The following is a 23,017-nucleotide window of genomic DNA, read 5'->3' on the forward strand; positions in this document are numbered from 1 at the left end:
GTGTTGCAATTCTATGGTATTTTAAATTTCATCAAGAAAAATATGTAGGGCCCTGACACACTGCTCATGCCACAACAAAAGCACATCTGGATATACATATACACAAAGTGGTGTTGAAAATGCAGGGGCCAGGGATCACTTGTTATCACACACCAAGTTGGATGTAACAGTAAACTTCTTCAGCAATATTTCCAATAAAGTGACTATGCTTAAGAATAACTGCAAACTTAATTTGCAAGCAAAGCAGTATAACCCACCCACACTCTCCCATCAAGGGACTCTCCCATTTTGTATGGCACTTTCCCATGCAGACAGTGGAGGTCTGTCTTCAGCCTTATCTTCCCCTCATGGATGAGGATTAGTGTCCTCTTCAGCCCAAGAGGAACCAGAGTGATCTTGTCCAGGGGGCAGAAAGCATGGAATGTTCTCTCTTCGGTGGTCAAAAGAAGCATGCTGAGAAAACAAAGAAGGGGGTGAGAGTGGTTAACTTAAATGCTTGGCTAGAGTTCTTTCATTAGATAATCTATGCTGAGGAAGACAGAAAGAAGGATTGTACCTGAGAACCATCCATCTAACTCAGTAATATACAGATCCTAGTAGACACTGGTTTTACAAACCAATGAGTTCTACATGTGTAACTTCCTCAACTTGATAATACTTCAAGTCTGCATTTCAAGTAGAGACTATATTTCTAGTGTGTTTCCCTTATGAACGAGAGGCCCAGAATCCTTCAAAATGCAAAATAATAAAAGCTATAGAATATCTCAACTTTTAATACTGCTTCTCTCTTTGCCTGTAAACCCAAGAGTGGAACTTTACTAAATGATAATGTTCTGTAATGGGGCTCATGACATTATTCTATAGCTGCATAGAATTTTCTGAGGATTCCAGGCCAGGTAATTTTTAAATCAAGGTTTCCAGATGATTGAGAAGCACCTATGGGTGACATTGTTGATTGGTGATATGATGCTGCCAATACTTGTTGTGACACCACTGATGCTTGAAGTGATATTGCCGATGCTTGACATGGTGGTGCAGATTCTTGATGTGACACTGCCAATGATTGACATCGAGGTGCAGATACTTGATGTGTCACTACAGATGCTTGACAGTAATCATGGACATGCCCCTGGGTTACAGACTTCTAAAAATCCAGAACACCCACACAAACATGTGTATATCATCTAGCCTATACTTAGATCTACCTTGCACAGATACTTTTCACTTTCTGGGACTACTGAATTGCAATGTATGGAGTAGGCTAAACCAAGTAAAGGAAGCAATCCAACTTCCTTTGAAAATGAAATGTCCTTTCAGTTATAAAAGTAAACTGAATTTCTATACCTCCTCTTCAATATCTGGGTAAGAAGGTTGTTCATCATGGAAGGACCTACTTATATTCAAATCATAGACCTATGTCATCGTCACTCATGGGCCACAGAGTTGAGCAAACCTTTCCCCCAAAAGTGGACACTGGTATTGATAAGTTCTCCTTGGCTGCATTTGCAAGTACACAAAGTAACAAAGATCTGCTGTTAGTCTATGCTTTTCCTTAATGTACAAAACACAATGAACATGGGAAGGGATTGCTTACCCAAGCCCTGAAGAAACCCCAGACATATAGATGTTACACTGGGCCCTGCTAAGACCTGCCTTCGATATCACCTCCTGTACATAACCAGATTGCAGTCCCATTACTCATTATTATAGGAATTAAAAAGTCATATCTACACTGAGAATTTCATTGTGTACTAATTCAAAAAGAAAAAAAACAAAACATTTTAGTTTAAAAACTTTTTTAAAAAGGATAAATGTATTCACATAAATTTTCTTCTAAATAGTTCAATGAAATTTCATGGTACACCAAAAAAAAAAAAAAAAAAAATCCCTGCAAGGCAAGAAGGCCTTTTCAAAAACAAAGATGCCAAGACTCAGGAATTTGCCATTGTCACATTGCTGGGGCTAAACTGAAACATCCATCTTTTAGGTTTTATTCTATGAAGATTGCCTGGGTAAATGGGGGTGGAGTATCTGCATTTTGGATCAGTAAGAGATACAAACAATTCTGCATAACTGATACAAACTCACTTCCTTCCTTGATCATCCTGTATATTTAAGAATTCTGCCTTTTAGAAAATCATTATCCAAATACATGGTTATATCCACAATCACAGATAGAAGAAAAGTAGCCCAGCAGAAGAAAAGAAACTAGATTATGCTGCTGTTTGCTGAGGAGAAGGTTGGGATAAGTCTTCAAAAGAGCTGCCCTCTCTCGAGATTTGCCCACACATGAGGAAAATCAGGACCAGTAGAAATCCAGTATTTTCATTGCAGCTCAACTTACTTCAATTATTCTCTGAAGGACAAAACATTCTTGTATATTTGAAAAGCTAGTAGATTAGAAACTATAAAGTTAACCTGGGCAAAGTGAATTTAAGCTCGACAATGTTAGAGGTGCAAAAAATGCACTTTGAAAAACTTTCAGATGTACCTCAGCATCATGGACCTGCAAATCTGTGAGTACTGTGGGTTCTACCACAGCTTCTGTGCGCACAGCCTGTAATGGTGTGGTTGGACAAGATGGGGCAGCCTCAGGTGCCTTCTGATGTCCTTGTTCTTGACCCACAACGACTTCTTGGAACTTAGGGTCTTTCTTGTCTTCGGTATTTTCTGTTATTATATAGAAATCATCATCTGAAGAAGCATCATGACGTGCAGAATATTCATCAATTACATGTTCCTTAGGATTGGATATCTTTGCCTTTACCAAGGGTTTCTTCACATCCTCTTCGGTGCATTCTCCTTGTTCTGGAGAGGCCTGTGCATCTTGGCTGTCATTTAGGAGGAACTCTGGACCTACTTCAAATTCTCTGTCTTGGGGCTCTAGCATATATTTTGGATCTATCACATACCCCTGTCCATTTGTAGGGGCTAAGGAAGAAAGCACAGAGAAGATTTGACAAAACAGTTAAATGTGCCAAAAACCGGAAAAAGCAAGTGAATAATAATTCTTTTGAATTCTTCCTATTGGAAGAAGGAGAATCTGCACATTTCTAATTGGGATTTCTAGAATGTACAAGACTGGGGATTGACTGAATCTTTGAAGAGAAACTTACTTTATTGCTCTGAAATCATCATCTCCAAAAGTTTACAGAAAACCGGCAAAGTTAGACTTGACATCTGTGATTTCACACCATTATAACCTGAGCACTGTCTTTATTTTAAACCTTGTTATGACCTTGAAGGTCATCCCATTTCTTTAAACCACATCCAAATAACTAATTGTGCCTACATGATACTGGTGTTGTTGATGAAATATCTATAGATGAAGAACTTGTGCTTGTCCTCATGCCAGGGCTTATGCTTGTGGCTGCACTTAAGTCTGGGGTTATGCTTGAGTGAGAGGCTGTCCGGACCTGAACTAATTCAAATGGCAATCGCTGAGTGGCTGCTTGAACTTCTACAATCTCAACCTGAATTTCCAACAGAAGATAACACATTTCACTTACAAGATAGAATAAGACAGGCATACTAGGAAAAACAGGCAAACCTGTCACAAACCTTAGACATACCTCACAATATACTTCAGTAATTGAAGAATGACACAAAATCTTCACACACACACACACACACACACACACACACACACACACCTACACATCCTTAAAAATATTGTTGGGGTACTAAGCCTCAAAGAGGAAGTGGCCACTGATGGGTTTTCCCAGAGTTCCTAACATGTAAGGTAGGCTTCAAACACAATAAATGCCAAGTATGAGATAATGTTTTAGGCAGATTAAATTGAAAATATCAGTAAGAGTATTTTGGCTGTAAGAAAAAAATGAATTGTAGGACACTAGAATTTCTAGGGTTAAGGCTATAGAGCAAGTTAGGAGAATAAAAGAATCAAACGATGTCAGTTTTCCCTAAGCCTGCTTATGGTTTAGTCAAATGTTATTTTAAACCATCTGTAGATGCTCAACTTAGGGTCAGGATAAGCACAAGGACTATTCTAAGCATGGCAGTTACTCACAGTAAGGAAAACAATAACAGAAACTGTCATGCTCATAAGACACTTATTGAAATGAAAGTCTTTCTATATTGATAACACATATTAACTAAATAATAACATAACAAGAATAAAGACCCCAATGGTTCTCTGGGTGACTGAAAATGTACATACTTCTGTGCCTGCTTCCGGACACTCCTCCACATTCACAACTTCAGCCTGAGCATCTGCTTGCATTTCGTTCCTACGGTGGCGTTTTCGAAACCTTAATAAAGCCATAAAGAAATCATTATTAATATGTCTTTTGTGTATTGGTCAGGAAGCATCCTCACTGCTGGATAACTTTCATAGTACTGGAAGTGGATTGAAGAAAGAAATTCATCAACAGGCTTACTAGCTGTGAACACTGTGATCAAGGATAATGCCTACCATGGCAAGACATGCCCATGTTTACAATCATGGCATTACAATGTTATGGGTGCAACCAACCAATTTCTGACTGGATTGATGGCCACACCACAGGAGAAAATACATAGGAACTGATCTGTGAAGCGTTAGGAAGAGAAGTTGGAGATAATATGACCTAAATACATTGTGTGAAATTCTTAAAGAATGAATAAAATCATATTAAAATTAACGTTGTATAATGATATGTATGCACGGAAATACCATAAGTAAACCCACTACTTTGTATGTCTAACTTTAAAATGTCCTGTGTCATAGGATTAGAGGTGTGATTCCATGGAAAAACACTTAGCCAACATAGTTTATGTCCTGGTTCTAAATCTTATTCTAGTCTTGCAAAGACAAGAACACAAAAAACAAGGTTTATATTTGGGAGGTCAAGCAACAAGAAACCCACCATCAGTACAAAATATGAGTGGTTGAGGTATAGTAATACGTCTGACTTTAAAAAAAAATAAACAAACAAGATAACCTAACAGTAAATGTGCTAAGTGATATTTATGAGATTCTGATGGCATAAAGAAGAGTTAAAACAGGAAACGCCAGTTAATGAGTTATTGCAGCCATCTGCAGATATTATTTGGGCATGAAATGTACAATTTTTACTCTTACTGGTTTGATTTTTAGTGTGAAATAATTTAAACATAAGCATATTTTTTACAATAGTTAACACTTAGAGAAAATTCTAACATAACACACATACACATGTATGTGTGTACATATATACAACACACATGTTGATTTCTTCTTGAAGGTAGGTTCTCACATATCCCAGGCTAGGCTTCAACTCAGTATGTTGTCAAGGAAGATATTAGAATTTTTATTTTGGGGCTGGAGGAGTGACTCAGCAGTTAAGAATACTGACTTCTCTTTCAGAGGCCCTAGATTCAATTTCCAGCTCCCTCAATGGAAGTCTACACCTCTCTGTAACTCCAGTTCCAGAGTATCTCACACCCCTTTCCAGCTGCCATTTGCACTGGAAATATGTGGCACACAGACATACATGTAGGCAAAATACACAGACAATGATTGTCTTTAAATTGCTCTATGTGCACCCACCTCTCAACTCAGATATCACAGGCATATGCTGCTATGTTTATGCTAGGCAAGCACTCTGTCAACTGAGCTACATTCCCTGCCAGTGGAGAAATCTTTTTTAAAAAAAAATGACAAAACACACATTTCAAACACTTCAATTAAAGCTTTCAATTCAAGGATTTCTGGTCCATTCAGATCATAAGATGATTATAATGATTTTAGTTCCCTTTTCATTTTTAGCCCTTTCATATTTACATATTTCTTTATATGCTGGTGACTGACTTTGGGCAAGCACTAAGATAAATCTCCAACCCCAAGACAGTTTGAGAACATTTTCATAACTCAGAAAAGGTATTCCACTGTTCTAGCTACAATTCCTCTCTGTCCCCATCCACTCTGCACATAATACCTGGCCAGAGGCAACCTCTAATCCACCTTCTGCCTCTGTTGAGTTCCCTGTTGTGAATTTACAGATGAGCAAAATTCAGTTTGTCTAGGCAGGCTTCACAGCCAATAGGCTTGGTGGCCAGCACGCTTCGGACGGAGCCTTCACAGGCTTCTGATTGTAAGCACTGGGTCTTAATGGACAACCATACAATACTCATATTCCTCCTTGTTTTCAATTGAAACCAGTCACTGAAATTTAAATACTTCACGTCATCCTGGACTTTTTCTAAACCCCAAGCCTTGGCTGCAAAATATTGTTACTTTTTATCCATCTGTTCCCAATCATGCATTTTTTTAAGGTAGTCAGTAACCTGGGACCTCTGGCTCTCCCATGTACTTCAGATGTTAATCTATCTTTCACCTTAAATTTACTTGGCTTGACAGAACTGTCTTAAAGTAAAACTTGGGTTTCTTTTGAAAGCATAAGGCAAATTTTTGCCTTCGAATTGTCTTGCAGGCTGTGCATGGTGGCCCACTCATGTAACCTCGGAACATGGGAGGCAGAGGCAGGAGGATCTCTGTGAGATGGAGGACAGCCTGCTTTATACAGTGAGTTCCTGGAAAGCCAGAAAATCTCTCTCGCTCTTCTCTCTCTCTCTCTCTCTCTCTCTCTCTCTCTCTCTCTCTCTCTCTCTCGCTGTCTAGCTCTCTATCACTTTCTCTTGCACTCAGGCTTTCTCCTCGAGCCTCTCTCCCCATTCTCCCTCTTCCTTTCCCTTTCACTTTCCTTCTTTCTTCCTCTTGCCCCTCCCTTTCCCCTCCACTCTCACACACATAAACTGACAGACAAATAATGTGACCTGCACTCGTCATCTTTACACCTGACATCAATTGAACCTTTTGCTCCATTGTCCTTTGTGGATGGAGCAGGATAGAGGCCACTGCTGCATCATTAGGGAACAACCTCAGATGTATATTATGTGCTCTTTTCTGTCACTTTTTTCTACAACCATTATTGGATTAATCTAGGAAATGATGCAACAGAGAGTAGTTAAACGATTCCTTCCATACATTAAAATATACAGATCTGGAAACTGGAAGTGGTATTGGTGGTGGTCTACTCAAACACACATACAGATGTATGTATGTATGTATGTATGTATGTATGTAGGTAGGTAGGTAGGCAGGTAGGTAGGTGAGAGAAAAATAGACAGAAAGGCAAGGAAAATTCTGTAGTTTTAAACATAATTTGAGCATATTAAATATTAAAAATTAAAAACCATTTATCCGTGTTTATTCTGTTGGAAGACAATAAATTATATTAAATGATATGGTATGTTCAGAACAGCTAATTGGTCATTTTAAAATTCTTAATCTTTCTTATTTTGGCTTTATTTAGCAAAAGAAAAAACTTGCTTCAGCTCTGCATTATTTACAGCCATGATACCTCTTACCTATGGTGTTGTATAGTACTGTCATCAACGGAATCATCAACTACACCATTTGTTTGAATGTTAACTGGTTGTGCCTGCAAAAATTAGCATCATCAGTTGTCACCATTTTAGCATCTCTGAGAATCAAATCTACAGCTTTGTACAGAGAAGAGTTACACCTTCTTTTAACCCCCTAAGTGGCATTAAATGTACCTATGTACTAGAAAAACTTGACATTTCTAACATGCATTATATATTCAAGTTATAACTAATCCAAGTGTCACGTCGGTGTGAAAAAGATGCTAAGTTTACAGGTATAAAAACAAATTATGCACATACAGTGGTTTAGTCCAACACTAGTAGATCTAGGAATTTCACTTTGATTCAAGTTCACTGCTTGCTATTTTACACCAGCACACTATAAAGACTCCTCTGACTGCTATCTCTGTTCTCTTTAATTTGTTTTCCAAAATATCAACTGGTATAGAAACAATATCCTAGAGGCACAGAGAGAAAAACTGGAGGAAATCGCAAATAGAGTTTCTGGTGCCATGATGGAGACTAGTGGAATATGGGTGGGACAAGCAAAATTTGTTTTCTCTTTCTCAGAAGAGGAAACAGATCTTGGGGCTGAGTCATCCTGTATCTTAGAAGTCTACATTCTTGTGGCAGAAGATGAAACTCAGATTCCAGAGGGTTAGTATGAAGGAAGAGTGAATGAGGCAATCAAATCAGACAGCTTCCTTCAGTCTTCTCCTCTATACAGCTTTCCTCACTCTCTTCAATATGGAAAAGTGGTTTGTTCTGAAATTGAATCTAGGAGTGATCTACTATGGCATCACAATAGAAACCTGGTCTACAGCCAAACAGAGCTCTTTATACAGGCTGCTAACACTACCCAGTCTACAATTTTCTACTTATCCCTGTATCCATTCATTACAAATCCTGGAGTTTCCATCCCCATGACTAAAATCAATCCAGATTCCTGCCATTCACATCTGGTTATCTCCATTCTTGTTTCTTTATACTTCATGTTCCATATACAAAGCAGCCTAGGGATTTCAGTCCAGATCATAGTCTGCTTAGCATAAATTCTGTATGTATTACTACAGTGAGCAAAGTTCTGCACAATCTATCACTTTCCTGTCTCCACCATCCCACTTCACTCTTTCCCTTATTTGAGTCACACAACCAATTTTATTCCTTCAAATTCTCCAAATTGAGGTCAGTGCACTCTCTGTATAGACTGCCTTTGTTAGCCTTGGGGGTACCCTATTCAAAACACAAATCACCAGCTCATTTTCTCATGACACCTTTTATCAGTGCCTTGTCTGTTGGCTGCCTGTATGTGATTCCCTGGTACTTACCGCAGTATCTAGGACATGAAAAGTATTTCATGTCATTGAAAATACAAACTAAATGATTTTCAGCCTAACACATGCATTTTAAAAACTAGTTTTTCCTTTGACCTGTAAAAAGCCTTTACAATCAAGTACCTAAGGTTATGAGGGAGGGAGGACATGAAAATCCACTTTATAAAACTAATATACAAGTTGTTCTTTCCTTGCTGAATACTAAATGTATGTACACGGATGTCAAGTAGCTGAAAGTGAAAATGATGTGCCCATCAATAAGAGAGAGATATACAGCATACTCACTGACTCATCCGGCATACGTAGAACACAAATGTTTCCCACAACACAGTACTTTTCCTCCCATAACAGCCTTGGAGAAGAAGACCAAATCTTTCTACTATTAGGACCTTAGTTTCCGAAAAATGTAAATGATTCTAAGGGTGACAGACATAATGGCAATTAAATCAGAAGCTATCCTGGCTAGGCAAGCAGGCAGACAACTTCCACATCACAATGCTGTTTGTCACCTCACTGGCATTTTTCAAGATTCTGAGCCATGGGCTTCTCTTTATCTTCCTTCCCTTCCAGCTAAGATCCCCAGATTCCCCACATGGTCCCCACTAATGTACGAGGCATGCATAATGAAAATCAAAGGTGTGATTTTTGTGCTGATGTCAATCTTTTTCTTTTGACCTATGGATTCTTGAGTTAGTCTCTAAAAAAATTGTGTGTGTGTGTGTGTGTGTGTGTGTGTGTGTGTGTATGTGTGTGTTCATGCATCTGCCCAAGTGATTTTTAATGATATTTCACCTTTAACTTTCAAGAAAGAAATAGGAGGAATATTTTAACACGCATTTGGGTACATGAAGCACAAAGTATTATACCTTACCTCTGATTAACTCAGATATTTTATGGGTCAATTTTAATTTTGTATCTTGATTTTTCAGCTTTTACTTCCTTAACCCTCAAAAACTAGGTCCCATAGCACACTTGACATAAATGTTATCTATTGAAAAATTTAGGTGCAATGACTTCTTTCCCCAGGTCAGTGTATAGAGATTTAGAGTTTATATTCTATATATTGGCCCTTGATATGATGTTAGAATTCTAGACTCCAGTGAATCTAATTTGTGGTATGGTTTACAAACTACAAATCCATCTGTAACTTATTCAAGTCATTCATGGAGCTCCCTTTAAGCTATTCAGTGCATTAAACTTTTTTTGGATTAGGTTTGTAAAATTATTTTGTTTTGTCAGAGGAGACATCCACATCCTCTACCAACATAATCATCTATGTTTCTATATGACCCCACCTTATAAATTTCAGTATTTTTAAATATCTAATGTAGCCAGAAGTTGTGAGTGTAGCGGTATCAGGTATTTTACAAATGACAGTAATACAAGAATAAGTGTGCTAGCAATCAGGGAATACAGCACTCATGAACATCATGTAAGTATCATCATCTGGGTTGCTTACCATCATAAGAATCCTGTAGGTACAAAATGAATTTCACATACTCATATATATATTTCCCTTGGTACATGGCCCTGTAACAATATGTGTCCTGGCCACTCTGACCTACATTTCCTTTTCTTATATAACAGCAAAATTCGATTAGGCTTCCCACTAAAGAGAGCAAGATACAAGTAAAGTTATGTAGTCTGATGGATTATTTCAGACAATAATAGTCTTCCTTAGTCAAGACAATATTTTAAAGAACACAATTTTCTTTCCATAAATGCTGGTACTCAGAAGAGATATCATTCTTATATCCATAAAATAGGGCACTAGCTGGAACACAATACACTAGAATTTATATAGCACTACTAAAATTAGAGAAAGTCTGCTGTAATTTTGTTTTATTGTAAAGACTAAGACAGGGTGGGATAATTTCTCAATTAAATAATTTTATTGACTCTTTTAGAATTTCATACATGCATGTGATATATTTTGATCATCTTCATGTCCCATTCCCTCCAACTTAGCTCAGATGCAGTTCCACATCTCCACTCTGTCCTTCCTAATTTGTGTCCCCCAAAATACACAATTCCCATGTGTACTACCCATATCCTTCCACTAGAGCAACAGTTCTCAGTCCTTTGGGTGTAGAACAACTCTTTCATGGAAGTCACCTAAGACCATGTACATATCAGATATTTATATTACCATTCATAACAATAGCAAAAGTACAGTTATGAGGTAGCAATGAAAATAAATTTATGGTGGGGGGTTACCGCAGCATGAGAGACTGTATTAAAGGGTCTCAGCATTAGGAAGGTTAAGAATCTCTGCTAGGGGCTACATCCTTAGAGGTAACACACTCTTCCTCCCTCAGCATCCATCAGCTCTCTTGAGCTCTTCCACTGAGTGGGAGGGCTCCTCATCTGAGAGTAAGGGCCCATTGAACTCCTCCATACTTCTCCAGAGGAAATAATTTTTAAGTGTGAGAAATGTAGTATTTGAAATTTTAGGCTATTAACTTAAATAAATATATTATCAGCAACTACACTGATTTTTTTTTCAAAAACTACTAATGTGTAAGAGAGCAAGGATTTGTTCAGCTAAGTATTACTTTTCACACACAATTCAAAAATTAAATTAAAAAATAAAACAAAACCATGTATACATACCTATATTTGCCAATGGAAGATTAAGAATGATCTTCTCAGATATGTCATCCTTTTGTTCATCATGAACAAGATTTAACAGACTTGTCCCAATAATATCTTCCTAGGGAGCAGGAGAAAGAACAGATTTTGCTTTCAATACTAATACCATTATTCTGCCCTGTATCCTTGCCATAGGTGTTTAGTGCTGCCCATGCCATTTATAGCTATAGGTGCAGTGCTTCAGGCAGTTTGCATTACCCTCTAGCAATTACTCCACATTACAATCCATTCTGTCCACAGTTTTCCTGTGCATTATCTCCCTCAAGCAGTTGGATCCTTCCCTACCCATCTCAGAGACCACAGATGCTGTAATCCTCACCCTGTCTTATTTCCCTCTTTGCTATGAGCTTGGAAAAAATTCTCAGCTCCTCAACCATAATGTTGTCTCCAGTCTTGAACCAAGCAAGTGAATCTGGATGGAAAAACCCCACACAACTGTGCCACACAACCATGCCACACAACTGTGCCACACAACTGTGCCACACCACTGTGCCACAGAAGCATGCCACACAACCGTGCCATACAACTAGTGACTATTCAACTCTGCCAGAAAGCCTTTCCACTGACTCCGCACTTTCTTACTTTTCAATGTGAATCCTTTCTTTTTTGTACCTTCCTCATACTTTCAAGTCCCAAGCCCTCTCTACATTTTAATTTGTCCTTGTTTTTTTTGATGGAAAAAGTTCAACACTTCCCCTATACCATAAAGGGACACTTATTTTTTCAATAAAAATATTTTCATTGGTCCATTTATAAAATGGAATGCCCTGAGTCCAAGACCATCCTGAGGCTACATAAGGAGTTTTGGGGCAGGGTGAAATATAGAATGCTACCTTACCTTGCCAAGAAAAAAAAGAAAGAAAGAATGAAAAAAAGAGAAAGAAAGCCATAGTGAAACCCAGTTATTTTGTGTGTTAATTTTTTAAAGGAGTTTGACAAAAAGTTAAAAATTAAAAATTCAACAAACTTGATGTGAAATATAAAGTACCAAGAGGTGTTACCTATTCTTCCATTGGTAGAAGAGAGGTGGTATCATTATAAAAAGAATCAATGGACTGGAGACTAGCTCAGTAGGTGTATGCTCACCTGATATCGACAAGGCCTTTCTTTAAATCAAGAATGAAAATACAAGCACTCAATCCTTACAAAAGAAGTCAGGCATTAAACCTACTCAGTGCCATTTTCTGAAACTCTTAACAAGAAGACATTTTTATTTTTCTGACAGACATTTCATCTTAGACACACATGAGAGAAGTGGATAGGGTGAGGGAAGAGTAAGAACGTTTGCCGGAATCCCAGCTTGTTTTTATTGACTAAACACTGAAACTAGTAGAGAAGATGATGTCACAGAGTCATAGCTGAACACCAATGACTTATATGAGGATAAAAAGAAATAACTTATGAACAACAATCCAGAATCACCCATTGATCCAAAAGCTGCAAGAACTTACTTGACGATAGCCAAGAAGAGGTGTCACATTCTGGGATACAAAAACAACTTTTCCTTCTATGTTCAGTACAATTGAAATATTTTCAAATGACTAATAAAGACAGAATAATAACATAATTAAATAGTAGAACAATAATAAAATAATACCTTTATTTCTAAGTGTATAAATTATTATAATAGAACACAGAAAATGTATTGCATTTCTTACATATCCATAAAGTAGGCACATCCTTAATTAAAATTCTATTATTCTGCCTCCTACACAGAATCTACTTCATCTTAAGCATGAGATATTTATCAATGATGTGCCACTTGGACAAACATATTTCAGTGTACCCAAAATCAATAACTAAACTTTTTATCACACACTAGAAATATTCATCTCTTAGTGTAGATGGTCACACTTTAAACATGTTTAGTATTTGAATGCTAAAAGTTTTTAAAGACACATTCATTTACACTTAGCCTAGTGTTCGACTTAAACATATAGTTAGTGTCGTCACTTTTCTAATGTATAATGGTGTGAAGTCAGGTTTCCCAGATGGTGACATTTAGAGCATCTGAAATACCAAAATGTTGTCCAGAGCAAGGAGATGTGGATACATGTGTGCCTGCCTTAGTATCACCTCTAAGAAGAGGACAAATAAAGCGGGGCTCTTCTAGGAATTACTGCTAATCCAATGTCTGCATTCATTTAAATTTACAATTGCGATCCAGACACCGCTTGTGTGATCCTCAACAACTCCAATATTTATTTCAAAGCAGTACTTCCTGACCCTATTCTGCAATAAAAGGATTATTTTAAGAAACAAGCTCATAGAATTCATACAAATGGAGAGTTGCAAGTAACAGTACCTCATTGTAAACAAAAAATGTCAATCAGTTCTTTGAAACGAGCAATGCTGGTGATAAATCTCCGATAAAGTAAATTGTATCATAATGAGCACAAACATTTTAAAAATATTTTTATTTTGTGTGTATGAGTGTTTTTCCCTGCATATGTGTCTGTGTACCATGTATGTACCTGGTACCCATACAGGCCAGAAGAAGGCATCAGATCCTTTGGAGCTGGAACTACAGACCATTGTGAGCTGCAGTGTGAGTGCTGAGAATTAAACCCACATCCTCTGCTAGAGGAGCCAGTACTCATAGGTGATCATGCATATCTCCATACCATAATCATTAATGAAATGAACCATTAGTTTCAAATATTCTCTTATTACCTGCTGTGGTTTGGAACTGGTTTGAGTTTATCCTCACCCAAAGGTTCATTCAAGAGGAGATATTTGTAGCACATAAATAACAACTGACCACCTCCTAGAATCATTGTGTTAATCAAAAATTTTATGCTACTTTTGCTGAGTATTGAATTAAGGATTACCCACATGCTAGACAAGTGCTGTTATTGAGCTAACAACCCCCAGCTCAATTGAAAAACAAAAACTTCAATTTTTTCATGAGTCAAATTATCAAATCAATGTGTCCCTCTTTTCACAGGCCCTAAAATTATTAGTTTTCCCATTTTTGTGCTTAAAAACAGCTGTGATCATACTTACGACATATTTGTGCCATAAAAAATCTTCTCTAAGAAAAGGTTTTCCAGGGAAGTTACTAATACCAGACAGAAGCTAAAAGGTTGTAGACGAGTGACTCTCACAGTTTCACAGCACACAGCCTCCACTTTTGCCTACAACCATATCTGCAGTTTATAGTCAGCTTCTAGAATAGTTTAAATATGCATTTGGTTTAATAAAATATTGACAGATTTCAAATGAGATATTCTGAAGCCTCTTAACAACACAAATTTCAATATATGATACCTACCTACCTTGTTTTTTTTTAAATAAAAGTGCTTGATAGGATAAAAGATGCCTTCATGTGGCTTAGGTTTCCATCTAGGAGTGTGTATTGTTATAATATTTGTTTCATCATTGTTTGAAAACTTGTTCTTTTCCAGCTGCGCTTTGAAATGTGATGTAGTGCATTTTGCATTTCATGTGATCGACATGTAAATGTAAACAGCAAATTAAAAGACCCTTACCTGAAGAACCCTCTTATGGTATTCTTAATAGGTATTAAAAACAGGAACTGTGTTTTGTTCATAACTTGTTTGTACATTGAACATTCCTTTGCATAAAAGAAATGACAGGTGTTAAATTAAGATAACTATTGATATTAGAATTCTCAGCTTATAATTTAGAGAAATACTTTGTTAGTTTGGCAGGGGGTGCTTATGTGTTCTATTACTCATGTGTAGAGATTCAAAGACAACTTTGGTGGGTTGATTCTCTCCTTCCATCTTTATGTGGGCTCTGTGAATGTGATGAGAACAGGGTGTGTGTAGAACTCATGAAGTAGGGTGCTAGCAGCTATAGGCATTTTGAAGAAGGTTGAAGAAGAAATGCATTGTGAGGGAGTGGGCACGGCCGAGAAAATATTTTGAAAAGTTTAGCCACAAAGAGTGCATAGAATCAGGGAAATGGACCTAAGTCAAACCTCTTTGAGAAGACAGGCAATAACAGGCTGTTCTCTGGGTCTCTTTCTAGATGATCCATATCCAAGTCTGTTCATCTGTTTCTGAATTCTATTCTTCAGTTTCTGAATTCTCTTCAGCAAATTGCTTAGATCTTCATGAGTTATCCTCTGGCATGGATTAGAGGTACCACTAATTTACAGAGAAGTAAACATGAGATTTATGTATGGTAAAGCTGAGGCTAATTACTTATATGGTGCCCCAATAGGAGGACTAAGATGAGAGAAAGACAGATCTTTTTCATTCCTATAACATCCAAGGTCTTCATTATACACAATAACTACTTTGGCAGGATATGTCAGAAAATGGCCTTAATCCCAGTACTCAGATGAGATGGCAGAAGGATTGTGGATTTGATGCAAGTCTTGGGCTAAATATCATGAGCTAGTTTCCAAAATAAATGATAAATGAACAAGCAAACAAATAAGATCTATTTCTATTAAAACAATGAAATGAAAGTCAATGTTCCCACCCTTTGACTGTGTGGCTGTTAAAAGTAAAAACCAATCCATTTCCATGTCTTCCAAATACAGCCTAATACAATGTCTGGCATTGTTTAGCAATCACTTAAATTAAACCTGAATTAGTTTGAGTGAAATGGCAAGACTTAGCTTTCCTTCTGTTCTCACCTGCTTTAACAGTAATTCTGACTAGGTCTTCCAATAAAACTGGAACAATAGAAAACCCACAAAAGAGACCAATCTACCCTCAGCTTCCCTGAGAAAGTTTGTCTACATCTGAAATACCAACAGAGGTCAGAACAGAAAACTTTGCCAACTGTATTACGAATTCCTACCTCCTCGTTTTTTGTGTATTCCTCTCCATTTTTCAGTCAGGTAAAAGTGGATTCTAAAACCAAATAATACCATTATTTTACTAAGTAAAAAAAATTCTACAATTTATAGCATCTACCTGCTGTAGCCTTCTCATGTCTATCAAACTATATGCCTGATAAGCATCCTATGTCTATGTTTACATGTATCCAGTAGTTATCTTGAGTCTATCTCCCATCAAAGGATCTCCTACACTGCAGCTGTTCTGAGTCTATCTTCCATTTATGGATTATTTATTCCCTAGCTATCATGTGCCCTTATTCCATCTATGAATCATCTATATTCTAGATAGCCTGTGTCTCTCCGTATCATATTCCCTCTACCTATCATGTGTTTAACTTTCGTCTGTCAATTATCTAATAGTTCTCCTGTCTCTACATTATCTCTATTATCTTCCACCAATCAGTCATCTATCTTTCTACACACCTGTGTCTATCATCAATATGTCTATGGCCTATCCTCTGAACAATCTGCTATATGCCTTCTACCCAACTATCATCTATTCCCTAGCAATCCTAACTATGCTGTGTCTATCTTTCAAATTATCTACATTCTAGCTATCCTGTGTCTATCCACTTGGTTGATCTCCTATCCGTCTAGTATCTATCCTTTGTCTTCTCACTGTGCTGAATCTACCATCTATTCTATAGCTATCTTGTCTTTATTATACTATCAGCTGTCCTGTAGCTATTCTGAGTCTCTACGCAATACATAGATATTTTTGACTAACAGAAATATCTGTTATCTATCTATCTATCTACCTACCTAAATAAATATCTATCTATCTATCTATCTATCTATCTATCTATCTATTTATCTATCATTAATTATCTAGCTTTCCTATATATGTCTTCTATCATCTACTCTCTGGATATATTTTGCCTGTCTTCCATCTATCTATATTCTATCCTCTATTTATCCTGTATCTCTAATTTATCGATGTATTGCTTATCATCTTGTTACCCTGAATCCCTGTTACCTGTCTACTCTTTATCTTCTAGCTATCTTCTGTCCATAAATCTATCAACTATCCTCTAGCAACCTTACGTCTATATTTTATCCATGTGTCATCTGTCTTCCAGCTGTGCTGCTTATCTCCTATCTATCTACCTATCTATCATCAATCTTCCAAATTTCCTATGTGTATCTTCTAGCTCTGTATCATCTATCATCTACCTATCCTGTGCCTGAATTCCATCTATCTATATATCATCTATCTTCTCCCTATCCTGTATGTCTATACCATTAATATATCACCTATCCTCCAGTTACCCTGACTCTCTGTAAACCATCAACTATACTCTGGCTATTCTATGCCTGGATTCCATCCTTATATTCAATATCTATCCTCCAGCTACACTGTGACACTATGCCATCCATGGTTCATATATCTGCTAGCTACCCTGCATATCTATCTATCTATCCATCCATCCATCATCTGTCTCTTACATAACCTGTGTAATTATGCCATAATGAATCATTTATCTTCTAGTTCCCGTGCATTCTACTTATCTATATCTATCTGTCTATTTATCTTTCTGTCTACCTACCAACTTATTTACCTACCTATCATCAATCTTCTTTCAATCACTCTTCTGTGTCTGTCTTACATCTCTCTATCACCTATCCTCTAGCTATCCTGTTCCTCTAGCATCTGTTATCTATCCTCTAGCTAGTCTGCATCATTTTAACACTGATGCATTTTTTATTGTCTAACTGTCCTGAATCTCTGCAATATCTATCTATCTATTTATCTAGCTAGCTAGCAAGATAAATATATTATCTATTATCTATTATCTAGCTATCCTGTGTACATATTCCATTCATGAATCATTTATCTTCTAGTTACCCTGAATCCTGCTTATCTTTCAATCTATCTATTATATATCTATATCTTTCTATCTACCTACCAACTTATGTACCTACCTATCTATCATCAATCTTCTCACTTTCCTGTATTGGACTCACATCTCTTTATCATCTCTCCTCTAGGTATTCCATCCTTATCTACTATCTAACTGTCATCTAGCTAGCTAGCCTGTGTCACTTTACCATCAATGCATCATTTATCATCTAGCATCCCTGAATCTCTGTGATCTATCTATCTATCTATTTATCTATCTATCTATTGTCTAGCTGTCCTGTTTCTATATTCTGTCTATCTATACATCATCTATCCTCTTTCTATCCTGTATCTCTATACTATTGATATAGCACATATCCTCTAGCTACACTGAATCCCTATAATCAAAGTATCATCTATCCTCTGGCTGTACTTTATTTGGCTTCTAGCCATACATCTCATATCTAACCTCCAGGTATCTTGTATCTCTATGAGATCCATGGAATATATATCTACTAGCTACCCTATATCTATGTTTATCTATTTATTTAATATCTATCTATCTCTCATCGCTCTATCTCTCATATATCTAGCTGTCTGCCCATCTATCTATCTATCTGTCTATCTATCTGCAATCCAATAGTCTCCTGTATATGACTTCCATCTATCATCCATCCTCTAGCTATCCTGTGCCTTTTTTCCATCTATGGTTCATTTATCCTCTAGCTATCCTGGTCTGTGTTCTATTTATCATCTATCCTCTAGCTGTCCTGTGTCTGTTTACACTCCATGTATCATTTATCCTCTGGACACCTTTTATTATCTTTCATCTATCCTTATGCCTAGTTCCCCTGTGTCTCTCTTTCATATAATTATCCTCTTACCTTTACCTATCCTTTGTCTATCTGCTATTTATCTATCATGTATCCTCTAGAAGCTAGAGTGTAGCTATTTTGTCTGTCTTCTATCTGTCTATCATCTGTCTTCTAGTTATCCTATGTCTATCTTCTATCTGTCTATTCTCAATCTTTAACCTGTGTCTATGTCCCATCTCTATGTTGCCTATGGTGTCTCTATCTCCATCTATTTAGCATCTATCCTCTAGATCTTCTACATACATCATCCTTTTCTCTCTCTTCTCCCCTTTTCCAATTCTGTGTCTATCATCAAAACTCTTTTCCTTCATCCCATATGTCTCCTCTATAACATATTAGCTAATGTTCATTTTTCCTCTTCTCTGATAGCTCTAATTCTTCAATTTATTATCTGTTATCTAATCCTTCATATTCTATAATCTATAATGTATCAAATTGTTTATAACCTATCATCTTTTAAATCAATGACCTATAACTTATCACTCATTATTCACCATCTTTTATGTAGTTGTTGTACTGTATGACCCTCATGATAAAACTGGTCAATATTTAAAAATACAGGCAGTCTGGGTTTTTTTGTCAATTGAGGATACCAGAGATTGTGAACTGTGGTATAAATAGTATTCTTCAAGAAAAGGAAAGCTATTTCATAAAAACCAAGTTAGACAATTAAGCTTGAATACCTCAGACAGTTAACTACACAGCTTTATATTAACTATTAACTGATACAACTGAAATATGAAATAAACACATTCACAGTTTACTGTTGGTGAGTTTACCATCCCTATTTCAATGATTGGGACAAGATTAAACAAGAAATAACTAAGGATTTTGCCCTTACAACAGAGCTCCAACATAGTCAACCTTACCTCTCCACTCACTTAAAGTCAAGTAATCTTATGTTTACTGTATCCTGGCAACTATAGAACATACACTGCTTATGAGATTGGTTGAGAATATAAGACTCACTGACTATGATTGGTCCTAGGAGGCAAGGCTGTGATTGGTCAGAACACAAATTTTAATGGTTGTAGTGGCTGTTAAGAGCCAGGCTGTGATTGGTCTAAAATACAAAGTTAAATTGGCTGTGATTGGTCTAAAATACCAAGTTAAATTGATTATGATTGGTCTTAAGAGTCAACATTGTGATTTGTCTAAACTTAATCCTTAGTGAATGTGATTGGTGGTTAGTGGCAAGGCTGTGATTGGCCTAAAATATAAGCCTCAATGACTGTGACTGGTTCTAAAAGGCATAGCAGTTGGGCTCAAGGTGTCTGTAAGAAGACATTCATCAGTTGCTGCCTTTTGTTTCCTGGTTTGTATCACCAGTCCCAATAAAAGATTTCTCTTAAGAATGCTTGTAAATATATCTATATCTGTATATATTATTACTTCTATTTTATGTAAATGTTTGGCCCAAATATATGTGTGTGTACCATGTGCATGTATGAAACCTACAGAGGTCAGAAAAAATATTTTGCATCTCCTGCAATTTGAATTACAAATAGTTGTAAGCCATTAAATAGGTTCTGGGAATCAAACCTAGGTCATATACTGAAGCAACAAGTGTTCCTAACAAGAGATCCATTTCTCCATCCCCCTCAATGGAAATTTTCTTGCCTCCTATTTATAATCTAAGCTATGATGGTAACTCAGGAATAAATCATCACAGGAAGGAGAGAAGCAGAAGAGGCAGCAAAGCAGCAATGGCAGCTTAGTTGTCAGCCGACTGAACTATGAAAGCAGCAATGTAGCTGTCTACACAGCTACAGAAACAATAGCTGAACAGTTTAAGAATGCCTATGGGAGAAAGAAGGGCAGAAGAGCAACAACAGAAGCAGGAATAGACCTGAGGAGGAAGAAGTGTTCCCAGTTGCCAGCTAAGAGCTCTAATGCTAGTTTGTGTTCATAGCTAAGAAATCCCCTACCTCCTATGTATGTACAAGACCTAGAAAACTGGCTGCTTCCAATGGCTGAAATATTTCAATTTCCTAGTCTTAGAGCTGCAAGTCTAAGCATAGAGGAAGACTGAAGATGCTCTGCTTTCTAGGCTCACACAATAACTGTAACATATTTGGGGCTAAGGGTCTCAATACCAGAGGCCTGCTCAAGAACTGCAATACTAGAGGGTTTCACATCTTGCCCCTCAGATTGTCGGGGACCACTCTGCCAAATGTTGGAACACACACTGCCAAAAGCTTGGGGGCCAAAATTGTTAGAGCCTTCAGTGCCCCAAGCTTTGGGGGCTAAATTGTTCAAGCTCATATTGCTGCTCCAGTCTGCAGGTTCAGCAAGAGAGAGAGTGAGGGTGGACACTAAGAATGGAGACAAGACAGAGTATGATTCAGTCCCATTTATTCTCAAGTCTCTCTATTTCTCTCTTTCAAAGTCTCTTGTTTTTGTCCAAGTCCCAAATCTCGAGTTCCTAGTCCCTAGTGCCTCTAAGTTCCAAGTTTCCAGTCCCCTCTTCTGTCTGCCTCTCACCTTTTATAAGTCTCACTTGTTAAGTCACACCTTTAAGTCACACACACCCAAGGGAAAATCCTGGGTATATAAAACAAGATGTTATCAGAGTGTGCTCAGCTGTTGTAGGCTGTTGAAAACAAGTCTCTTGTCAGGGTATATGGCTCAAGATGGCTGCAAGGATGATAGCTTCCTTCTGTCAGCTCCCCACATCAGATTACTGTAGATATTTTAATTTTTAAATTTTTGTTTTATTTGTTTGCTTTGACCTACAATATGAATTACATTTAAATTAGCTGCTCCCTCAACTTCCAAGCACTGACCTTAAGCTCTAGATCCTCCTGCATCCAGCTCACAGGTACTGGAATTAGAGGTCTCTGCCATCATACACAACTCCTGCATGGCTGAGATGGAACCCAAATGAACCATATCACTAGCTCAATATTTTATGTTTAATTCAGGAAGTTTTTGCATTCTACTAATTGTGGAAAATAAAGAGCCCCCAATCCCTACAATAATAAAAAATAAGAGTATAAAAAAGGGGGTCTTTACTTACTAGGTATCAAGGCTTGTTATAAAGCTCCAGTACTCAGGCAGGTGGACAACAATAAAGACATGTAAAATATGATGGAACAGAAGTAAAAATACTGTAACAGAGCTATATATAAAATAAATCTTTATTTATAATAAGAAGGGTTATAATTCTCAGGCTCATGCCATTAAAAGAAAGGCCGAGATTATACTTACTATTTTTCTATATCCTAGGATAACCAGGCTTCATATAAAAAATAATTTACTGTGAAATCACAGTACAGTAACACATTTCTTTCCCAAACAGTAGACAATAATCTGTGGTCTCAAATTTATCACTGAAGATACATGCAAATGTCAAAACTGTCAACAGTGCAAATCATTCTTCTCTTTAGGAATGGCCTGGTTTGGTTCACATTTACTTTATTTATCTATTTATTTGTTTGTTAGCAATGCTGGGAATTAAACCTAGGGCCTTGTATATGCCTGGCAATTTTTACTCCAATGATTCATATTCAACACTTTGTTCTTAGTTACTTTAAAATGTTTTTTTAAAGAAAACTTACATATGAAAACTTATATAAGAAAACTTTTATATCTGATGGTTCCGTTGGTAAACTGTTTGCCATGCATGATCCTGAGTACCTAAGTTCAGATCCCCAAAACCTACATGAAAAATGCAGGTATGTTTTAATAGCTGAGTAACATTCCATTGTGCAAATGTACCAAATTTTTTTCTATTCCTCTGTTGAAGGGCATCTGCATCCTTTTCAGCGTCTGGCTATTATAAACAAGACTGCTATGAACATAGTGGAGCATATGTCTTTGTTATATGTTGGGGCATTTTCTGGGTATATGCCCAGGAGTGGTATAGCTGGATTCTCAGGTAGTGCTATGTGCAATTTTCTGAGGAAGCACCAGACTGATTTCCAGAGTGGTTGTACCAGCTTGCAACCCCACCAACGATGGAGTAGTGTTCCTCTTTCTTCACATCCTCGCCAGCATTTAGCATCACTTGAGTTTTTGATCTTAGCCATTCTGACTGGTGTGAGGAAGTATTTCAGGGTTGTTTTGATTTGCATTTCCCTGATGACTAAGGATGTTGAGCATTTCTTAAGGTGCTTCTTGGCCATGC

At 37.1% G+C, this 23,017-nt stretch overlaps 1 pseudogene; it reads right to left on the bottom strand.

Annotated features, from left to right (window-relative positions):
- Positions 1-345: 345 nt before the first annotated feature.
- Positions 346-14,931, bottom strand: LOC143433953 (uncharacterized; annotated as a pseudogene).
- Positions 14,932-23,017: the final 8,086 nt, after the last annotated feature.

The sequence above is a fragment of the Arvicanthis niloticus genome, assembly GCF_011762505.2.
Source record: "Arvicanthis niloticus isolate mArvNil1 chromosome Y unlocalized genomic scaffold, mArvNil1.pat.X SUPER_Y_unloc_27, whole genome shotgun sequence".
NCBI lineage: Eukaryota > Metazoa > Chordata > Mammalia > Rodentia > Muridae > Arvicanthis > Arvicanthis niloticus.